The sequence below is a fragment of the Hylobates moloch genome, unplaced genomic scaffold (genome assembly GCF_009828535.3).
Source record: "Hylobates moloch isolate HMO894 unplaced genomic scaffold, HMol_V3 SCAFFOLD_9, whole genome shotgun sequence".
NCBI classification, from domain to species: domain Eukaryota; kingdom Metazoa; phylum Chordata; class Mammalia; order Primates; family Hylobatidae; genus Hylobates; species Hylobates moloch.
The window spans coordinates 63,278,860-63,303,241 of record NW_026652284.1 but is presented as its reverse complement, the minus strand read 5'-3'; the positions used below and the strand labels follow the sequence as shown (position 1 = coordinate 63,303,241).

Here is a 24,382-nt window from a genome sequence, read left to right as displayed (position 1 = left end):
TCCAAGTTTGTTTTCTTAATAATTTGTCTGATTTACAGAATTTCCTGTTTTATTATTTCCTGAATCCAGTGTGTTATAATTTGGATATTTTTATTTTGAAAATCTTATTTATTTTACCCCTCTTCCTATGCATCTTTTTCTGAGCATTTTCATTCCAGATTATTGGCTTCTTATAGCATTCTGTTCCTTTTTATAAACAGTAGGTCTTCTTGGGATCCACTGAGATACCACGAGTTCATAACATTTTTTTTTTTGGATCTTTAGGGCTAGATTTTTTCAATGTAATTTTTGAACAGCTTTCTTGGTGTACAATTGATATACAAAGAACTGCACACATTTAATGTATACAATTTGATAAGTTTAGACATATGCAAACACCTATGATATCATCACCGTAATGAAGGTAATAGACATATTTTGAATATCACCCAAAGTTTCCTTGTGTCCCTTATGTGTGTGTGTGTGTGTGTGTGTGTGTGTGTGTGTGTGTGTGTGTTGAACAACTCCCCCATTTCTGCCACCCCACTCCCAGGTTCTGGCATCTAATATATTATTCTCTGCTTCTATAATTTTGACTATTTTAGAAAACATAAGGGAAAGGCTTCTTGACATTAATTGTAGATACAGATTTCTTGGCTATGACATGAAAAGCACAGACAACAAAAACAAAATAGACAAGTGGAATTACATCAAATCTAAAAGTTACTTCCCAGCAAAGAAATCCATTAACAGAGTGGAAAGGCAACCTGTGAAATGGGAGAAAATATTTGCAAAATGTGTAGCTGACAAGATGTTGTTTTCCAAAATACATAAGGATTCCTTCAACAATAGCAACAGCAACAACAAAAAACAAATAACCCAATGAAAAAATAAAAGCAAATGGAAAAAATCCCAAAACTGATTAAAAATGGGCAAAAACTTTACCAATATAATTTTTAGGAGTCCTTAAATTTCTATTTTCCTCTTCTTGTTCTGCTCGCTATTTCATAGAATAAAATACTTTTTCTTTATACCTATTTTAAAAATTTACAGTAATTACCTTCTAACAAAGGAAATCCTATTTAACTTTTTGTTTGTCAATTTTCATGTTTGTGTATAAACATATATGTAACTCTGCATAATGCCTGGGTCATTTCTCTGTTGTGGGGTTAAACAAGTTTCTGAAATCTATAACTGCAAGTTGGTGTGAACAGAAATCAGCTTATTTCAGCTGCCTTTACACTTTTCAGTTTTTTTCCCCATTCTTCTGGCACGCAGCTAATATTGTTACTATGGTTTATTTTTTTCAGTTTCAAATGTTGAATCCAAAATCTTCTTTGTTCCTATTATATTTTCTCATTTGTATCGTGGAAACTCTCTGTACTCTTGCCTCTAAACTCTGCAACAACACTCCCTTCTGGCTGCTTCTGAGTGGACACAGAAAGATGTTGCAGAAAAATATTTAAACAATATCTGAAGGATAGCCCACATGGAAAATATGTATATACCAATATCTTTAGTTGTTAGGAATAATGGTTTTGATATAGGGATGAAAGAGTAATGGATGTATAAAGAATCTTGTGATCATCTATTCCCTTTTATAGTGAATATCTAGATGTGATTTTTCATTTTCATGTAATAAAAATAATCTTATATGTAATTGGACATTATATGTTATTACCGTCTCTTAAATTCTAGAAGCCTTATCCATTATGGTTTTTGGTAACTGTATGGTTTCTCTAATTTTTGTGTATATATTTTTGTGCTAGTTTGAGAGTAGCTACTGTTAAAATGTCATATTTAACCATGAATGTTTATATATGAGATTTCCTTCATTAACAAGTTATTCAATAAAACAATACATTTGTTGTGTTTTGCTGTTCATCGATTTGTACTAACTAGACATTTTTGAATGCTAAATTTTTGCCTTTACCACATAAAAGAGTATTGTATAAAGTCAGAAATACCTCCTTCTGGTTTCATTGCACATTGTAACATAGTAGCACATATAATTAATACAAATATATTAATATATACTTTTAATCAACCACTGAATAGTATCCTGCTGTGCTAATGATTTTGGGTACATGAAGACTGATTGCATTTTCCTAATGAAACATTTTTTTCTTAGAATTTGTTACATTTACATACTTAGTGAATCATGAAAAGTATTGCTAGAATTTACTTTGGTATTTCTTAAACTTATATTTAGAAGTTAAGAAAAGTAAAATATGTTATTCTTTCCAGACAAGCAGTAAAAAGAATCTACTAGACAATATAAATACTGAACACATCAGATGATATGTAGATGTGTGTCAAATTAAGTTATTATAAAGTAATTTCAAATTTTACTTAGGTTCTAATTTTAAGGGGTGGCAGAATTTTAGAATAGTTAATTCATTTTTCTTATCCAAATAACAAATATTTTTAAATATATAATTTGTCTGTGTTTAGGATTCAAAACTGAAATATTCTCAACATCTAGCCAACATATATCTTCAAAAATATGTTACATGAATAATTTAAAAATGAATCAATTATTCTTATATATATAAATAGAAGTTACAAAATTATGGCAAAACTGTTAATTTCTAAATAAGTTTCAAAGTAGTAGAAGCCTGTTTTCATGAGAGAGAAAGAGAAGGATTCCAAACTATGAAGCCTAGGGGCTGAGGCTTCAAATACAATAGGATTTATCGTGACAAAAAATTCAAGACATCCTTTCTCTTTTGTGCATTCTTAGCACCCTTGTCAAAGATTTTAATTCTGGACTTGTTTTTCTTCCATTGGTTTATATGTCTGTTTTAATGCCAGATTTATACTGTTTTTATTACTGTATCTTTGTAATATAGATGGAAATCAGGAAAGGTGATGCATCCAGCTTTGTTTTTCTTTCTAAAGAATGTTTAGTTATTCAGGGTCTTTAGTGAATCCATATGAAATTTAGAATTTCATTTTTCTACTTCCTTAAAAATGCCATTGGAATTTTGTTGAATTGCACTGAATCTGTTGATTCTTTTGGGAAGTATCAGCATTTTAACAAAATCAAATCCCCACTCCATTTACATATGATGACTTTCCATTTATTTATATTTTCTTTACTTTCAGCAATGTTTTGTAGTTTTCACTGCACAAATCATTCATCTCCGCAGTTAAGTTTATTCTAAATATTTTATTCATTCTGATGCTACTATAAGTGGGATTATTCTCATAATTTTCTTTTTGGATAGTGACTTGGTATATAGAAGCACAACTGAATTCTGTGTGTTGATTTTATATTCTGTAACTAGACCTATTCTAATGGTGTGTGTGTGTGTGTGTGTGTGTGTGTGTGTGTGTGTGTGTGTGTGTCAACTCTCTAGGGTTTTCCAAATGTAGTATCATGCCATCTGGAAACCAATAATTTTACTTCATTTTTTCCAATTTAGTTGTCTTCTTGTTCTTGCCTAATTGCTCCAGCTAGAACTTTCAGTACTATGTTGAATATAATGATGAGAGTGGACATCCTTGCCTCCATCCCAATCTTAGAGTAAAAAGCTTTCAGTTTTTCACCGTTGAGTATGATACTAGCTGTGGGATATTCATATATGGCCTCTAATGTGTTGATATAATTTTCTGTTATTCCTAGTGTGTCCGGAATTGGTGGGTTCTTGGTCTCACTGACTTCAAGAATGAAGCTGCGGACCCTCGCGGTGAGTGTTACAGTTCTAAAGGCGGCGTGTCCAGAGTTTGTTCCTTCTGATGTTCGGATGTGTTCGGAGTTTCTTCCTTCTGGTGGGTTCGTGGTCTCGCTGGCTCAGGAGTGAAGCTGCAGACCTTCGCAGTGAGTGTTACAGGTCTTAAGGCGGCACGTCTGGAGTTGTTCGTTCCTCCCAGTGGGCTTGGGGTCTCGCTGGCTTCAGGAGTGAAGCTGCAGACCTTCGCAGTGACTGTTACAGCTCATAAAAGCAGTGTGGACCCAAAGAGTGAGCAGCAGCAAGATTTATTGCAAAGAGTGAAAGAACAAAGCTCCCACAGTGTGGAAGGGGACCCGAGGGGGTTGCCACTGCTGGCTTGGGCAGCTTGCTTTTATTCTCTTATCTGGCCCCACCTACGTCTTGCTGGTTGGTAGAGCTGAGTGGTCTGTTTTGACAGGGCCCTGATTGGTGTGTTTACCATCCCTGAGCTAGACATAAAGGTTCTCCACGTCCCCATCAGATCAGTTAGATACAGAGTATCAACACAAAGGTTCTCCAAGGCCCCACCAGAGCAGCCAGACACAGAGTGTCGATTGGTGCATCCACAAACCTCGAGCTAGACACAGGGTGCTGATTGGTGTGTTTGCAAACCTGAGCTAGATACAGAGTGCCCGTTGGTGTATTTACAATCCTTGAGCTAGACACAAAGGTTCTCCAAGGCGCCACCAGAGCAGCTAGATACAGTGTCAGTTGGTGCATTCACAGACCCTGAGCTAGACACAGGGTACTGATTGGCCTATTTACAATCCCTGAGCTAGACATAAAGGTTCTCCACATCTCCACCAGACTCAGGAGCCCAGCTGGCTTCACCCAGTGGATCCTGCACCGGGACTGCAGGTGGAGCTGCCTGCCAGTCCCGCGCCTGGGCTCGCACTCCTCAGACCTTGGGTGGTTGATGGGACTGGGTGCTGTGGAGCAGGGGGTGGTGCTCGTCAGGGAGGCTTGGGCCGCACGGGAGCCCATGGAGGGGGTGGTGGCTCAGGCATGGTGGGCTGCAGGTCCCAAGCCCTGCCCCGTGGGAAGGCGGCTAAGGCCCGGTGAGAAATCGAGCGCAGCGCCGGTGGGCTGGCACTGCTGGGGGACCCAGTACACCCTCCGCAGCCGCTGGCCCGGGTGCCAAGCCCCTCATTGCCCCGGGCCGCGGAGCCGGCTGGATGCTCCGAGTGCAGGGCCCGCCAAGCCCACGCCCACCCGGAACTCCAGCTGGCCCACAAGCACCGCGTGCAGCTCCGGTTCCCACTCGCGCCTCTCCCTCCACACCTCCCTGCAAGCTGAGGGAGGCGGCTCCCACCTTGGCCAGCCCAGAAAGGGGCTCCCACAGTGCAGCCATGGGCTGAAGGGCTCCTCAAGTACCGCCAAAGTGGGAGCCCAGGCAGAGGAGGTGCCGAGAGCAAGCGAGGGCTGTGAGGACGGCCAGCACACTGTCACCTCTCACTAGTTTGTTCAGAGTGGGTTTTTATTGTTAAAGAGTGTTAATATTTTCCAATTCTTTTTCTGCCTGTGTTGAGATGATCATATAATTTTGTCCTTCATTCTACTAATGTGCTCTAATCAATTTAATTTCGTGTGTTGTACCATTCTTGCATCCCAGAGTTATATCCCACTTGGTCATGGAGTATGATCACTTTAATGAGCTGTTAAACTTGGCTTCCCAGTATTTTGTGGAGGATTTTTGCATCTATATTCACCAAGGATATTGGCCCATAGTTTCTTTTCTTTTCTTTTTTCTTTAATTTTTAAGTTTAGGAATAAAAGTGCAGGTTTTTTACATAGGTAAAATAGTGTCATGGGGGTGTGCTGCACAGACCATTTCCTCACACAGGTAACAAGCCTAGTAACCATTAGTTATTTTTGTCTTACACCATATACAAAATTCAATTCAAAATATGTTAAAGACTGGGCACGGTGGCTCACGTCTGTAATCCCAGCATTTTAGGAGGCTGAGGTGGGCAGACGCTTGAGGTCAGGAGTTTGAGAGCAGCCTGGCCAACATGGTGAAACCCCATCTGTACTAAAAATACAAAAAAATTATCATAGCCTGGTGGCAGGTGCCTGTAATCCCAGCAACTCAGATGGCTGAGACAGGAGAATCGCTTGAACCCAGGAGGCGGAGGTTGCAGTGAGCCGAGATCACACCACTGCACTCCAGCCTGGGTGACAGAGCAAGACTGTTTCAATTGAAAAAAATGCACTAAAGACTTAAACTTAAGACTTGAAACTCTAAAACTTCTAGAAGAAAACATAGCAGAAAAGCTTCATGCCATTGGTCTGGGTAATGCTCTCTTGGATATAACACAAGAAAACACAAGCAACAAAAGCTAAAATAGACAACTGAGACTACATTAACTCAAAAGCTTCTACACAGGAAACAATAGGGTGAAAAGGCAATCTACAGAATGGGAGAAAATGTTTTCAAGCCATGTATCTAATAAAGGCTTAATATTCAAAATATAGATTGGACTCCTAGAAATCTGTAGTGAAACAAAACAAACAACAAAACAACAAATCCTGATTAGTAACTGGGCACAGGACTTGAATAAACATTTCTCCAAAGAAGACATACAAATCACCAACATGAAAAGATACTCATGACTAATCATGTGGAAAATGCAAATTAAATTAAACCAAAATTAGATATCACTTTACCTGTTTTTACCTGTTACAATGGCCACTATAAAAAGAAAAAGATAATAAGTATTCTCAGGATGTGGAGAAGTTGCTAACTCTTGTACACTATTAATGGGAATGTGCAATGTTATAGCCTCTATGAAAAACAGTAGGAAGTATCCTTAAAAAAATAAGAAGAACTATTATATGATCTAGCAATCCCATCTCTGGATATTTATATAAAAGAATTGAAATTGGAATCTCAAAAAGATATTCATATTCGTATATTCTATTACCATATTATTTGCAGTAGCCAATATGTGGAAACAAACAATGTTCACAAATGGATGAATGGATGAAGAAAATGTGCTATGTGCACACGTTGCAATATTGTTCACCATTTAAAAAGAAGGAAATGCTGTAATGTGGGGCATCGTGGAATTCATGGATTCAGGACATTATGCTAAGTGATAAGCTAGTTATAGAAGGACATGTTCCACTTATATGAGGCAAAAATAGTCCAGCTCCTAAAAGGAGAAAATAGAATTACAGCTACTAGGAGCTGGGTGGTAAGAAGCAGGGAGTTGACCTTCTATGGGTATGAAATTTCAGTTATGCAAGATGATTAAATTCTAGAGATCTGCTGTACAACATTGTGCCTATACTAAACAATATTATATATTTAAAAATTTTTAAGAGTAGATCTTATGTTAAATGTTATTACTGAAATAAAAATGTAAAAACACAACTTTAGAAAAAATTTAGCATATATAAAAGCTCATAAGTAATGCTTTGTTATAATTTTACATAACTTTGGAAAAATTACTTTCAGAAGAGTGAAACATGATGAGTACTGAAGTATTCCATTAGATTAGAAAACTATAAGAAAAAAAAAAGACCTTAAGCAATCAGCACAATTATGGTGGAGCAGTTAGCTGATTGAAAGAAACTGGGGAATGATTGGAAGCCGGGGAAATGGAGATGAAAATAGTGGGTTATTCTTTAAAAAATTTTGGATGAGAAGTGAAATATATAGGAGGGTAATATTTAAGATGAGATCAACATCACAGAAATGATTTTTTTAATTATTATTATACTTTAAGTTTTAGGGTACATATGCATAATGTGCAGGTTTGTTACATATGTATACATGTGCCATGTTGGTGTGCTGCACCCATTAACTCGTTATTTAGCATTAGGTATATCTCCTAATGCTATCCCTCCCCCGTTCCCCCACCCCACAACAGTCCCCAGGGTGTGATATTCCCCTTCCTGTGTCCAAGTGTTCTCATTGTTCAATTCCCACCTATGAGTGAGAACATGCAGTGTTTGGTTTTTTGTCCTTACGATAGTTTGCTGAGAATGATGGATTTCCAGTTTCATCCATGTCCCTACAAAGGACATGAACTCGTCGTTTTTTATGGCTGCATAGTATTCCATGGTGTGTATGTGCCACATTTTCTTAATCCAGTCTATCATTGTAGAATAATAAGAAATTATGTTTAAAACCGTCAATACTCCACTTATACATAAGATGAATTTGAAACATCGCTAATTCTATGACATTTAATAATTTGGGAATAGTATCTATTTTTTTATTTCCAGTGCTCCATTTCAATTCAAATCATATTTAAATATCAAATTTTCTCTTGGAGTTACAAAATGTCCTTCCAACAGAGAGGAAAAATATACATATAGACAGTTTACATGGTTGTGCCAATGAAGTCCATAGTATCCATACAAGTTCGTGTTCTGCTGAAGGTAATTCCTTCTAGAGATTTGACACGTTTAAATTGACTAACAGAGCAACTAGTATTTCTGTTTTTTATTCATCAAATCTGTTCTTAACTTAATTATATGTCACTCTTCTAGCCAGTTCCAAACATTTAAAGTCTACTCTTTCTTTTCTCCATAATCCAACCTGGTTAGATATGAAAATCTCTAGAAAGCATGAAGAGGTTAACTGCAAACAATAATTTTATAGAGGCAGGAAGTATAAACATATAGAAGAGTTGACATTTGGGCATATCTATATTATGGAATGCTTGTACTATATATTAGTAACACACTGACTTTGTAGCACCTTGCTTTTTTTTCTGTCTCTGCCCCCAAGTATCTGTGTATCTTAAGCCAAATCATTCAACGAAACTAAAGCTCAATTTCTCTTTTATAGAAAAAAATGTGCTCCAACATTTCTTCCATTAACATACTAAGGCATTTTTTTCCTTGTCATAGAGTTTGAGTAGATGGAATTCATAATAACAAATATTTTCAAATGTAAAATACTAAGCTATTATCAATTATTGAATAAAGATAATAACATCATTTGTTTCATACTGTGACTCCTTTAATGCTAGAATATTAATGCTTGCCTTTTTTTTATAAAACAGCTTCAGAGAATAAGAGGTCAAGCTAAATTTTGTAGCCTCTATAATGTGAAAAATGGTTTATATTTCTAAGAGTTGAACAAAAAGGAAAACAGATCTATGTTTTATCACAAAGCAGACACTTGAATAAGCACAAAATTATTTAAAAGAACATTACTAACAACTCTAAAAGTTTCTCACATTTTCTCCTACTCACTAATATTCCTAACAAATATACTCTCTTTATTAATTTTTATAGCAATTTTTTCTTTTTCCTTATGATTTTACCATCTGAATTTGTATCTCTAATATTTTCTTTTTTATTTTAAAAATACAGTAACATGGTATGTGTCATTTTTATATGGCTTTTTTATTACCGTTTTTCTCCACTTTTATTGTTGTATATTATTCCATCTTAGGAAGTCATGTTCACTTTTCAGGCATTTTGCTGGTTAGGAAAATTTGAATTGTTTCCAGTTTGTGACTATTAGCATAACACTTCTATGGACATTATTAAAATGTTTTCTTTCTTTGAATTTGTGTAAATTGTTGGGGTATATGCCTAGGATAAACACTGCTAAGTCATAGGGGTACCACATATTTCTAAGGTTGATAGAAAGTTCTAGTTTTACAAAGTGAGTAATCACCATATATTCAGCAATTTGCCATGATTCCTATTTGTGCCAATACTTAGTAGCATTTTGTTCTCTTTCTTCCTCCCTCTCTCTCGTTCCCTCTCTCCCTCATTCTCCTCCTTCCTTCTTTTTTTCTTTTTCTTTCCTTCCTTTCCATGCCTGCCTTCTTTCCTTTGTTTCCACATTCTTCCTTTCCTTTCTGCCTTTCTTACTTCCTTCCCTTTTTTCTTCCAACATTACAGAGTGGTGGTGAGGGGCGGTATCACACTGAAGCTTTTATTTTATATTTTTCTAATAAATAATGATTATTCATATATTTAATCTTTTTGACATGCCTGTTTAAGGCTTTTAATTGTTTTTCTGTTTTGGTGTTTGTCTTATTATTAAATTGTAGCACTTAAAAAATATTATTAGATGTGAAATTTTCTGTTAATTTTTGGTGTAAATATTCTCCTATTATGTGACTTTTTCCTTTCCATTCCATATTATTTTAATGCTCATCATTCATAAGCTGTGATTCTTTCTTTTGGTTCAATTTTGGTATCTATTCCTGTATGGGAAATGTTTTTTGTTTGAGCAATGTTTCCTATCCAGAGGTCAAGAGATATTTTCCTATTTTATTTATAGAATTGTATTATTTTGGTTTTTTATACTTGGATGTAAAAATTATCTTGATTGATATTTGTATTTGCTGTGAGGTGGGGAATAAGTTTTTCACCTTCTTCAATTGGGAACTAGCTTATTCAAAATTATTACAAAGATTATCATTATTTCACCATTCTGTAGATCCTACTGGATTTTTATCATATATCCATGTTTGTAAAACTTATTATTATTTTTAAATTGTTACAAAATTTTTTCTATTTTATGGTAGTATCATTATTTATTCTATCACCTTCCTTTTGATAAATATTTAGGTCAAATTATATTTATTTGAACAATAAACACCATTAAAAAACATTGTAAAATATAGTAAACTATAAGCTGATTTATTTCTATGGAGTAAATTCATGGAAGAGGATTCTGAGATCAAAATATACAACCATTTTGAATTTTAATAAGTATACTAAATTCTTTCTGAAGAGTTTTTTACTCATTTACATTTCTGTCAATACAGTAATGATGTGTATTAGGGTCCCTACATTTTTCACTCCTTATGTTTATTAGGTGAGTTGTTTGTTTTTGCCTATTTGAAAATTTGGTATTTCATTTCCTAAATTTGCATTTCAGCAACTTCTAATATGGTTGAAAAAAAATGTTCAGATCATTGCCTACCTATATTGCCTTTTCTATGAATTGCATTCTAATATTCTTCTAATTAAAGCAATGTCTTTAGTTTAGAAATTCTAAGTGTATTCTCTGAATGCAGAGAAGACATCATTGAATTTTAAATTAATTCCACCTTCCAAGGTGTAGGATGACCTACCCAGATTAATGATGGTGAGACTTGATTCAGGGTGAAGTTCTTCATAGACAGGCTGGAGCACAGATTTCTGGTCAGGAAATCACAGGTCTTCTGTGAAAGCAGGCAAGTCCAATCCAATTAGGAAAAAAAATATGACTTAAAATATCAGGAAGACCATATACAAATTCCCAAAACCAAAAGATGAGCCTCAGAACTAAATTCCTCATTGATCTGTTCATTCAAAATGTATTAAAGTTGTTTATATATCAGGAATTATTATCACTGTCTTACCTGCTACATTTGGTGAGAATACATAGACAATAAAGCATTTGTATACAATATCTATATACATGTATACAAAGATAGATATACAAAGAAAAAGACTTAAAGGGTAAGAGTTGAAGGAACCAGACGTGCACATCCATAGGAAGTATATTCCAAAAAGAGAAAAAGAATGAGTTCAAAGGCTAAGATATAGAACATGCTTAACATGTTAAATAAACCTAAGAAGACAAATGTAGCTGAAGAAGAGAGATAGTGTTTTGACAGATAATGAATTGAGAAAAGTAGATAAAATTGAATTCTGTAAGCTGCTTTAAGTGTTTCCAATATTTATTCTATTAGGATGGGAATCCATCTGAATAGCTATAACATAGGATTATATTATTGAATTTATTAAGAGACTTGTCATGGCTGCCACATAAAAAACAACAACAACAAAAAGACTACAGGGACAAGAATAAATGCAGGAAGAACAGTCCAGAGACTGTTAATAGGTGTCCTGTTCATAGGTGATTATGTTTTTGTATAGAGTGGTAGAAATGTAAGTCACGAAAAGTGGTAAGACTTTCAATGTATTTTGAGGAAAAATTTGGCAGGATTTACTAATTTATTTTATTTGTGGACATGAAAGAAAGAAACTAAATAATGATTCTAAGACTTTTGAACTAAGTAAAGAGATTTTATGGAGATTAGAGAGATGAGGAGAGGAGTAGGTTTTGGTGGAGAGAAGCAGAAGCTTGGTTTGAGACAAATGGAGTTTAAAAGTTGGACAAATAATTAGTAGACAGTTGTATATATGTGTCTGGATTTCAGTGTAAAAGTCTGGCTAGAGGTGCGCATTTGGGAGTTGTTAGCTCATTTGTTACCAAAACATCAGGGGTTCAGTCTAGGTCCTGCTACTCATCGCAGAGAAAGCCAATCACTGAGACCACAAGTATTGCCAAGGAAGAATTCTTTAATCAGGTGCTGCAACTGAAGAGATGGGAGCTCTGTCTCAAATCCATCTCTCTGACTGACTAAAACTAAAGGTTTATAAAACAGGGAAGAAATGTAACAATGTGTGTTATGGTTTGACTGTGTCCCCACCCAAATCTCAACTTGACTTGTATCTCCCAGAATTCCCATGTGTTGTGGGAGGGACCAAGGGGGAGGTAATTGGGTAATTGAATCATGGAGGCTGGTCTTTCCCCTGCTATTCTCATGATAGTTAATAAGTCTCACAAGACCTGATAGGTTTATCAGGTGTTTCTGCTTTTGCTTCTTCCTCATTTTCTCTTGCTGCTGCCATGTAAGAAGTGCCTTTGGCTTCCTGCTATGCTTCTGAAGCCTCCCCAGACACGTGGAACTGTAAGTCCAATTAAACCTGTTTTTCTTCCCAGTCTTGGGTATGTCTTTATCAGCAGTGTGGAAATGGGCTAATATAGTATATTGGTAGCAGTAGAATGGGGCATTGCTGAAGTTTTAAACTAAAGAAAAGTGAAAGAACATATTACTGCAAAGTTTCTTCAAAGTGTCCAAATGTATTTTCTGTTTCCACATAAAGTTTGTTAAAAACAAAATTATTTTAAGAACTGTAATCAATGTGATTTATTATTGCAATTTCTATAGTCAGAGCCTAATAGTAAAAAAAAAAAACACCTAATATATATGTATATATGTCATCATTATAGTTGGTGCTCATTCTCTTTTTGCTAGTGTTGCCACTACATTACTTCTTCAAAAATGATCTAATGGATTCCATTCCTCACATCTTTATAAAGTCTCTGTTCTTAAAATGTTTTTGAATAGAAGCATTCATAATATATTATGGATAGCTTCATGAAAAGACTGAGCAATAGGAATTTGTTGTGAATAATTTATAGGTGATGATTTCCAAAACAAAGTTATAAAACATAAACTAAAAATAAAATGGTTTCATTTGGCCTGTGGTAAAACAAACAAAAAAAAAGTTTGAACAGAAAACTTATGAGCTACTTAAAGTTATGTAAAACAGTAAAAATGGACACTTTTTATATGCTGTTTATATCTGCTTACCATAACAACATAAATACAGATTTTCTTATCATTTTTCTATAATTTAATATTATTGAAATGTGTTTCAGTTTAGGACTAAACATATTGAAAATAATGGAAAGACAGATAAATTGATTGGGGGCAATTTCTTCTGCCCCGTAGTCTTTAACTCTCTGGGGAACTCTAAGTAACCTGAAGTTCCATACTGTTAGCAAAGTGAAATCAGTATGAATGACTGTAAAAATAATCTGAGGAATAAATGAAGCTTTTCACTCTAATAAACATCCTTGAGGATGCTAGTCCTGAAAAATAAAGATTCCTGCTTGAAGGAAATGCCCTGTGAGAAATGAAACTTCCAGTTTCCAGTTATTTTATACTTGGGCAGAGGCCAAAGGCTACAATAGATAAATTTTGTTACTTCTTGTTATATGTTTGTTCCCTCATGTTGGAGAGATGGAGAGGAAGCAGGGATTATATATGCAATTATTTTACTGTATAACAATCCGGGGCCAGGCATGGTGGCTCATGCCTGTAATCCCATTACTTTGGGAGGCATAGGTAAGAGGATCTGTTGACCCCACGTGTTCCAGATTAGCCTGAATAACACAGTGAGACCCTGTATCTACAGAAAAACAAACAAAAAAGTAGCCTGGTGTGGTGGCACAGGCATGTAATCCCAGATACTCAGGAGGCTGAGGTAGGAGAATTATTTGAACCTGGGAGGTTGAGGCTACAGTGAGCTATAATTGTGCTACTGCACTCCAGCTTGGGTAACAGAGCAAGACCCTGTCTCAAAAAAAAAAAAAAAAAAGTTTTTGAATTCACAAATGATAATAATTATAATAAACTACAACTAAGAAGTAATTTTTGTTTACTCAGGCATAATACATTCCCTTAGCCATTTAATTGAAGACATAATCTTTTATAAGATTTTATGGTGATTCATCATAAACAATAACAACAATAATAGAGCAAATATTTATTGAGACTCTAGCATATGTCAGACATTAATTTATGAGTGCTTTATTATGGATTATTTTATGTCTTCCTCACCATAATGCCATGAGGTAGGCACTGTAGTATCAGTTGCTACATTTTAATAAAGTGATCACTGAGATTTAGAGACTTAGAAAAATTAGGTAAACTGTTAATATCATATAGGTAATAATTCTTGATACTGCAAGTAAATTTTAATAACATAACAATCGAAGTCTGAAACTATTATCTCAATCACTACATTCTACCTGAGTAGGCCTACCAGACCATTTTAAAAACCTTTCCTATAAGATTTCTTACTGCATGAGAACTTTCATCTTTCCTTGATATAGTTAATATAATCTATATGATATTAGTCCAGACAGAGAAAACTATTTACTGCACAATCCTACTGAATACTTGCTTAAATTTGTTTTAGAACACTTTCTTTGAAGCTCGATAGTTTAAACCTAAGTCCTATGCTCTAAGAATTGATAAACAAGTTCATGGTTTTGCAGTCTTTCAACAAATATTCAATAGTGGCTGACTTAGAGTTGATTACTGCAAATGCTACTACACTTGTGCTCTTTTACCCTTGCTTTCAGATTCATGGTGCTGAATTTACCGACTTAATGAACAGCACACAGTGGCTAAATCCACTGCACACTTTTCATCTTACAGATCTCTCTGTAGGCCTTGAGACGGTTGAATACTCACACCTTGGAATAATTTTTGTCCTTAACATCATTGACATTATACTCCTTTTATTTTCCTTTTGCTGATGTGACACTTCAAAATATCCATTTGGAACTATTTTTCTGACTACGTAATACATTTTCGAGACTTCTAGGCACTCTTCCATTCTTGCTAGACCCAAACTTGATGAGAAATGTAATGTACTGCCTGTGAGTTAAATTACTCATATAATATGATGAGCTAAATCTGTCTCCTTCCAAGAACTCTCTGTTGAGCTCCAGACCAAGTTCTTGGTGGACATCTTCACTGGGATGTAAAGTAAGCCAACCAAATTCGGTAGGCTAAAAAGTAATCTCATCATTGCCCTGCAGCCCCCTTGAAATATTTGCCTCCTTTTAGAACATGACCCCAATACTTGTCCAAACCAATACCCAGTGCTGTGTGCCATTCCGCATAGCCAATGATATCACCTCACCTTGTTAAGTCTACCACTTCAAAAATATCCCTAATCTCTATACTGAGGTCTATTTCCCTACAAATGATTATAAGTCCTTTTAATATTTGTTCCCTATTTCTTTCTTAGTATGGCCACTTGTAAACATTTCTACAGTGCTATTCTGGTTGTTGTTCTTCCAACGTTTCCCATTGTCACTCTCCGTTAGGCCATGTCTAAGCGTCTGTCAATGGAACGCTTATTCTTGTCTCTCCTCCCAACACTGTCCATCCCTGTCCCTGCCCTTTATCTTGCTAACTTTTTAATCACCTCTAGTCCTCAACATAGAATATTTTCTTAAAGAAAGAAAATATTTCCTGATGTGTGAGTACTAAATTAGGTGAGGCTCCTTGTTTTGTTCTCTGAGGGAAATTTGTATTCCACACATTATTACATAGTAGATAAATTATAATTTTTTTTAAAGTTGTTACTTCTTGAAACTGCCACCTCTTTCAAGGCAAATAGAATAGTTTGTTGTTACAGCTTCCAGGCCTAGCATAAACAAATGTGACAAAACAGGTGTTTACAAAATCAATAAATAAATGACAAGAATAAATATCTCCTTATTCAAACAATTTATATATTATGACCAAAGTCATAGATTTTGATTAAAGATAGTGTTATACACAGAATGCAAGCAATGATAGGATTTGATGTTTTCTCTACAGAATTTTAACTGTAAATGATGTAAATAATTTAACTCCCTTTCAGAGGTCTTTCTTCAGAAAACTAGATTACAAATTTATGTTTCTTGTTGCTTATGCCTTTATCTGGATTTTTGAAGATGCCTTTATTATTTCATGTTACTCTCACCATTACTCCATGAAGTAGGTACTGTACTGTGAGTCGCTACATTTTACTAATGTGGACACTGAGATTTAGAAAAGCATGTCTATTTCCATTACCAAACATCTAAGCAGCCTGCTTACTCTCAACTTAATCCTCAAATTTTCTTTATTAGGAATAAATATTTAATTTTATTTTAATTACTTCCCACATGTACACATAGTATTATTTTTGTAGTTATTTTTATAACTTTTTGGTAACTTGGTAGTAGAGACTTTGTCATCTATTATAAAACATCAGATACTAGACATTTGACACCAAGAAATGCTGACCAAAGGCAGTTTTGTATAATATATTTAAGAGAAATCTTATCGATATTTTCCTGAGTAAAATATTATCCCCCTTTTTCATGTAAAACAAACACAAATATATGTGAATCCGTCACAGTAAATAAAAAAAGTTGTTTTATATTCCAGATTCAAATATTTCCAGGTCACTAAAAATGGAAACATTGTTATAAACAGAGCAACGTTTCACAAATGCATATGGCTACTTTTAGTGTTGGGATTTAATAGAACATATCATAAAATAAATGGTGAAATAAATAGCACTAAAAAGAAATATTTTATTTTCTGGTCTGTGGGAACAGGGTCAACACAAATGCTTTCTTAAGACACAGTATTGCGGATACTTCTAATCTAAAAGCCAGCAGGTGGCAAGTATTCACGGCACCTAATGTTAGTACCGTATGTGCAATTGGAGATATTATGGTTCACCCATGACCAAATATGTAGAAAATGGAGATTCTTAACTTCTTGAACATAAAATTCAACTCTCACGTAGAGAACTGCAAGAAGCTACTCCTGTGCTAAATGAAGGGATTTTTTTTTTCTCTTGAACACAATGTGTACCTTATAAATTCAATTTTTACTCAGAAAAAACAAAGCTTTTAACAGGGATCAACTAAAAAGGGTGAAAATAATGAAATAAAAGGGTGATTTTTAAAGTAGAAACACATGAATTACTATGTTTGTACTTCCTCAAACTAGTTGTGTAACCAACTACACTGACCCTACAGTTTCTCCAATATAAAATAAGGATATATTACCTCTAAAGCAATGTGAGAATTCAACTAGATGATATCTACATTAGACACTTTCTTATCCTGCCCTATCATTTATTATTCATTCCATTATTTAATGACTTACTTACATAAGTATGACTGGTAGAAACACCTATTATTCCATAGATTGTAATCCAACACTATTGTCCTTTATTTTGTTACCAGTTAGACCATTGGGCACTCCCAAAAGCTTGCACCTGTGTCTGTCTAGCGTGCCCTCATTTTTTTTTTGTTTCATTTAGCGCTTCCTTACTTTATGGTATTACAGGATGCTCAAGGCTCATCTTGAATTTTCCTGCCCCAGCCCTTAAGTCATCCATTTCTCCAGGAAGCCCCAATTCTCTTTTTGAAGAACTGGATGTGGAAACCACATCCAGGTGCTGGCATGCTCACTGCCACTCGAATGCTGCTTTCTCTAGATCCCCCCAACATATACAGCTAAAAAATATATGTATGTTTAGTAACCCATGTATGCATACAAATCAATATTTATTTCTGTAGCCATCCATTAGGATGTAAACTAAAATCAATATGAATTTGTACATATATGACTGACTCTAATTCATTACCACAGGGTTAACTGAAGTTGTCTGTCCTACTTACTTCCTGTTTCTTCCCTGACAGTGAAAAACCTCTTTTGTCATTAAAATTTATTAGTTTATTTATTTATTTATTTATTTTTTAGTATGTGAATACTGAAGGTTGGAACAAGGGAATAATATTTTTAAATATAAAAAATGGTTGCTTTTAAAAATATCACTATCAGATTATTTTATTCACAAACAGATACGCACACAATTGATTTTTATCCTCTGGTTTTGTAGTCTGCAAACTTGCTAAACTCACATATTATTTCAAGTACTACTTTTGTAGATTCCATAGGATTTTCTTCAACGATTACCAGATCATTGACAAGAAAGTGCAAAGACAGTTTAATTTTGTCTTATGAATCTAGTGAATCTAGATAAAACTTTTTTGTTTCTTTCTTTGTTTCTTCTTCTTCTTCTTCTTTTTTTTTTTTTTTTTTTTTTTTTTGTGCTCGCTAGGTCTCCAGTAAAACATTGAAAAGAAGTGGTGACAGAGCTAACATCCTTGCCTTGTTCCTGAGTTTAGAAAGAGGTATGAAATCTTACCATTGGATCTGCAGATAGTTGCAAGGTTTGGTAAATGTTCTTTTTAAGATTGAAGAATATTATTTCTATTTGTTGGAAATTTTCATAGGAATTAGTATTAGTGTAAAATGCTTTTTCCATATTCATGTAGATAATTATATGATTTTTCTTCTCGGTTTGTTAATGTGATAAATTGCACTAATTAATTTTTAAAGGTCGAAACAACTGCATTCTTGGGATAAATCTTTTAATCATGGTGTATTTACTGTATATATAGTTGGCTTTGGTTTTGAAATTTTGTGGTAATACTTTTACTTATATGTTTATGTAGTTTTATTTTCTTATAATTTCTGAACTGTTTTTTAATAAGGGTAATGCTTACCTTGTGATTTAAAGGAAAAGTATTCCCTTCCATTTAATTTTTCTGGAAAAGTTTGTAGGAATATCTTTACATAATCTAATTTCCTTAATAGATATAAGGTTATAAAATTGTCTATTTTAAAATCATAGCTTTACTAATAATTGACATTTAATAAAATGTAAATGTTATAATTGAACAATTTTGTAAGTTACACATATGTATACAGCTATGAAACAGTCAACACAATAGTAAAAATTGTATCACGCTGAAAAGTTTCTTCATGCTGACAATGTTCTCTAAGTTTGCACCCCATTTAGTGAGTAACCTAAATCTTCTCTGAAATGTTTCATATCTTGATGTTCCTACCTGGAGTAGATTTTCCAGATCTTTTATTATCATTTACTATTAGACATACAAATACTGGGAGATAGCTTAAGAGAGTTCTCTAGGTTACATGTATTTTCTTCCCTATCCCCATCTTGTAGCAGAAACCTTTTTTTCTCTTGATAAACCAGTTTAATCACCTCGATCAACACAACTCTTCAGTGTATTGGTCTTGAATTCAATTGACCCGATATTGTCAAATGTCAGTCTCAAGTCCCAATACAATGTAACTCTTTTCATGTTCTCAGGAATCAAAAAGTTGAGACACTGATAATTAGACAGAACAGTCAGAGGCATCACCTCTATTTCACCTATTGATTCCACAGACTCCTGAAGAAACAACCTTCTATTCACTAATGCATAATATATATCTCATGTTAGCAGAAAGCAACTCAAACTCACAAGTTGTTTCCTACCTGACACTAACTGAATGTTCAGTAAGTCATTACATCTTTCTACATGATCATCTGTTTCTCAATGCCAGAGGATGCTTTTTGCTATAAAATGAGTTATTATTGGCTTAGAAGCAAAGCTATATAAAGTAGCATAACTTAGAATGACATTTATAATAATTCTGTGATTAGCATTACAATTGAAGCACAGTATGCAGGGAAGGCAAACCCATATCTAGAGCAAATATCTATTTTAAGGAGAACAGATTATTCTTTCCTCCAAGGTAGAAGATACTAAAAAAATAAATAAAAATATAGTCAAGTGTGCCAGGTGCGGTGGCTCACGCCTGTAATCCCAGCACTTTGGGAGGCGGAGGTGGGCGGATCACAAGGTCAGGAGTTTGAGACCAGCCTGACTAACATGGTGAAACCCCGTCTCTACTAAAAATACAAAAATTAGCCAGTCGTGGTGGCACGTGCCTGTAATTCCAGCTACTCGGGAGGCTGAGGCAGGAGAATTGCTTGAACCCAGGAGTTAGAGGTTGCAGTGAGTCAAGATCATGCCATTGCACTCCAGCCTGGGTGACAGAGTGAGACTGCATCTCAAAAAAAAAAAAAATTATATATATATATATATACATATATATATATATAGTTAAGTGGCTGGATGATCCTACATTTTCCCCTTACTCTAATTGTGATGTCTTTTTAAGATTTGTATTGGTTTCTGCCGTTGGCAGATTGGGCAGGTAGTGGTGATATAATGGGATCAACCCTGGCAAGGGCAGTCCACATGTCTGCTACCAATATTTAATGGGTTCCTGGTATCACCACACCACTACAGAGGGACTCAGGCCAAACTCCATTTACCACCTGAAGCCTAGATGTCTTTATTCTGTGACTCGGGGATTAACATTCTCTAAAGTCAGCATTCAATAATCAGTAGACATGTTGACAATTTTTGTTGACATGCGACTGTAACTTGACTGAATACAAAACCGGAAATAAGATTTTGGTGATATTGTAGGGTGTTTCCATAGGGATATCAGACTTCTGGATATATTCATTCAATGACTTCTGGATATATTAACTTATTTAAGTAATGGAAAGTTGATGGCCATGAGAGTTACTGAAGTACTTTTCAAGGATATTGACCCTACTCAAAATATATGTCAATGTCATTATTAAGGGGGATTAGTTTGGCCCCCTTAGTGGACATAATTAATGAGTGGGTTAATGAATTGTGTTTATCTCTTTCTAAGTTCAGTATGGGCAAATGCTGAGATTATGATTTAATTAACCAGCCAAGAAAATGATTTGAATCATCCCCTATTAATCAAAATAGGATGATACATTGCAATTTATTTAGGAGTACCCATATTGATAAACTCAACCCAATTTTAAGTTCTATTCCTCTTTGTTTTGTGCAGCCCCCAACAAAATCAATCCCTACACACATTCCTCAAATTTGTGCCAACATAAGTGGGAAATTTGCAGCTCTTTTGATATTCAAAAATTTGCCTCTGATATTGACTTTATATGGTCCATGGAGTGACACTGGGCTCTAGATTGGTAATGAGGGTTTGTTGAGATGAGGCTAAAGACGATATCCTTTTGCAAGATGTGTCAATGAAGTTGCAGTCAGAAAGGCAAAACACTATAAGTAATATAGAATAAGGATTTTTAAATAGGAATACTCTCTTGCACTACTGTGGAGGAAGCTGGGGAAGCAAGGATCCAAAAGGGAAGATAAAGGATGAAAGGCGGTTCACTTGCCAGCCTCCTATTGCCAGGTGTGTCAGAGAGGGCTGCTAAAGGCACCTGATGAGCATGACTGTGGAGTTATTATGGGTCAGCTGGGACAGTAATAAAAGGATATTTGGACATGGACTGCTGGGTAGTGAGGACAAATGGCAATCTATTGGTATTCCTGCATTTGTCTGTCTCCAAATAGATAAGAAAGACAAGCTGGAATCTGCTAGTATTTCTACATCTGTCTCTTATCACCTCTATCCATAATGGCCTCCTGAGAGTAATGGTTACTGTTACTCTTTTCTGCTTTCCAGATTGCTTGCAAATTTTTCTTTTGACCAACTGTAACATGGAACCATGCCATAAAGGGATGTCTTAATGTGTTTTGTGCTGCTGTAGTAGAATACCACAGACTGGGTGATTTTTAAGAACAATACTTTATTTCTCCTAGTTCTGAATGCTGAAAAATCTATGATCAAGGCACTGTAACAGGCGTGGTATCTGGTAAGAGCCTGCTCTGTGTGTCCAAGATAGCAAGCTGAATACTATTGCTTCCTGAGGGAAGGAACACTTTTCCTCACATGGTAGAAGAGCAGAGGAGACTGAACTTACTTTGACAAGCTCTTTTCATTGTGACATTAATCCATTCATGAAAATGAGAGCCTTTATGACCTAAACATCTTTCAGAAGGCTCCACTTCCCAACATTGTTGCTTTGGGAATTAAGTCTCAACATAAATTTTGAAGGGGACAAAAACATGGAAACCATTGCAAGGGAATTCTGGGATTCTTAGTTCTATTTACCTTAGGCAAGTTGACATCACAAACCCCGTTTCACTATATCACTTGAATTTTGTCTGTAACTGAATTTCAGATATGTAAGCCCTGCAGCAACAAAGATGAGAGAATATTTTATGATACTATAAGATTGTCCATGTTTTCTTGTACTCTGAATTGAGCTGAGAATTTGTACTTTGAGCCTAACATTTTCACCTTAAATTCTTGATTGTAATTATAAGCAATTGACCTAGTCCTCTCTTCTTATACGTATTCCCTGAGTCTCCATAATTCTTTATTGCACCAGCCACTTGATGCCCCAAAGGTTGTTTTCAATACACTTCATGCAGGAAACCACAGGAATTAATGCAACTGTTTTGAGTGTCCTGCAATTCCAGAGTCCAGTCCCTTTTTCTAAGGTTAATGGATTCTCACACTCTTCAAACAAACCAGGAGAAACAATCTATAAATTCTTATTTTCTTGGAGTCTGTAACAGGGAACTATGACAGATTCCATTTATTATGTTAATGAACATTCTCAATTTACAGGCAATAGAATTATTTGTACCATATTTAAACATGAAGAAGTTTATTGAGGCATAGGTGGCCCAAAGCAGCATTAAGATTAAAGGCTAAGCTTCTAGGAATGATTCCCAAAATCTTACCATAGAGTTGTTTAGAGAAAAGAGCTTCTGCCTCTCACCACTGTCAGAATGTTGTAGAATCAAATTGCTGCTGTCTAGGACTTCACACACCACCACTACATGATCTGTATCAGCAAAGAGGCTGCCTCATATAGCCAAGTAACTCAGCTCTGAATCTAAGTCTTGAAGATATAGACACAACTCTCAGGTTTAAATCAAATATCAAGTATCCTTTCTGCAAAAGAGGATATCAGAAATGTAGTAGTTAGTTTTCTCGCCTCTTCAATTCAAAGGGTTCTTCCAGAGGTATTTTGGGGAGTAGTTACTAAGCATTTCACACCCAATGGTTACTAAACTAGTCTTAGCCAATCAAATGTACCAGCTGCCTACTCTGAGTTATGATTAAGTGATGCAAATAATGAGAGGCAACAGAGATTCCTTTCTCAATGAAGCAGTAGCAGCAAACATTTTTTTAAGGCCCAGCATTGCTGGCAGAGTGGCAATTCGGAGCCAAGTGTCCCAGTGCAAGCTGTGGACTTCAGGGCTCAGCTGCAGCTTCAGAGTCAGCATTGCTCACCATCCTAACTGTGCCACGTGATTTGGCTGTGACTCTGGCTCCATAACCTCCTTTTTGTGATACTCAGTTTCCAAAATAGATTCTGCATATTTTTCCAGAATTTTTGAGCTACACAATACTCTTTTTCTATTTTTTTTTTTTTGTTTAAATAAGCTAAGATTTCTATTGGTTTCAATTAAGTGTCCTACATGTTACAAATGGAATGATGTTTAAGCTTTCTAATTGCTACAGAAAACATTATCAATACAAATGATTTGTAGTTTTCTGCAGACAGATTATTGTCAGAAGAATGGGTTAGCAGGACCATCAATTACATGCCTTTTAAAATGTGTAACTATAATTTTGTATGTATTTTATAGACTTGTGTTATACATAACATGTAGATTTTAGATTGTATTCATAATTCTCTTAAATTGAATTCATGTGCACATTTTGTATAAATATTGCTATAATCTCACCTATATGATCTATGTATCACTTATTATAAGTTAACCATATATTTCCTCAGAACTTTTAAAAGAGAACATGGGTCGAGCGTGGTGGTTCACACATGTAATCCCAGCATTTTGGGAGCTGAGGCAGGCAGATCACCTGAGGTCAGGAGTTCGAGACCAGCCTGGCCAACATGGCAAAACCTTGTCTCCACTAAAATAAAAAATAAAAATAATTAGCCAGACGTGGTGGCGGGTGCCTATAATCCCAGCTGCTTGGGAGGTTGAGGCAGGAGAATCAGGATGCAGAGGTTGCAGTGAGCTGAGATTGTGCCACTGCACTCCAGCCTGGGTGACGGAGTGAGACTCTGTCTCAAAAAATAAAAAATAAAATAAAAAATAAAAGAGAATATGCAGTATGGTAGATATGACCTATAACTGAAAGTAAGAAAATGAGGGTCTGAAAAATCACTAAAGTTCTCCTGTTTTCAAATTTCTCACCTATTAATTGGGTATTAAATGATCTCTTAAAAATTATCTAAAATTCTTAAACAATGCATAATTTTAAGATGTAAATGATTATCACATTAAAGCAAGTTGCAAAAAAATATAAAGTTGTATTTATCAATCAAAATGTGTATATGTTATTGCTGAGGAAAGATATCCCTTCTGACATTATTTTGTACCCAATATTTTGGTTATGATGTGAATTAACTTATTTCCTGAAAGCAATTCACCAAAAACTGATTTGTCATTTGCTGCCAAACTTGCCCTGTTCTTGTTGATTCCATTTCTTGCTCGTGCCTGCTCTGCTCTGTGGCATAAGGGCTGATTTCTGCCGGCTGTAGTTCCCAGT

General features: G+C 35.2%; 1 long non-coding RNA gene across 1 annotated transcript in view; it reads right to left on the bottom strand.

The window, feature by feature from the left end:
* The window catches only part of LOC116812665 (uncharacterized), a 50,143-nt gene extending 27,329 nt beyond the window's left edge, over window positions 1-22,814 (bottom strand). The window contains exons 1-2 of the long non-coding RNA XR_004370750.1: window positions 22,540-22,814; window positions 21,902-21,982 (exon numbers count right to left, since the gene is read on the bottom strand). This is a non-coding gene — a long non-coding RNA (uncharacterized LOC116812665). The remainder of the gene's footprint in view (window positions 1-21,901; window positions 21,983-22,539) is intronic.
* Between the last annotated feature and the right edge of the window lie 1,568 nt (window positions 22,815-24,382).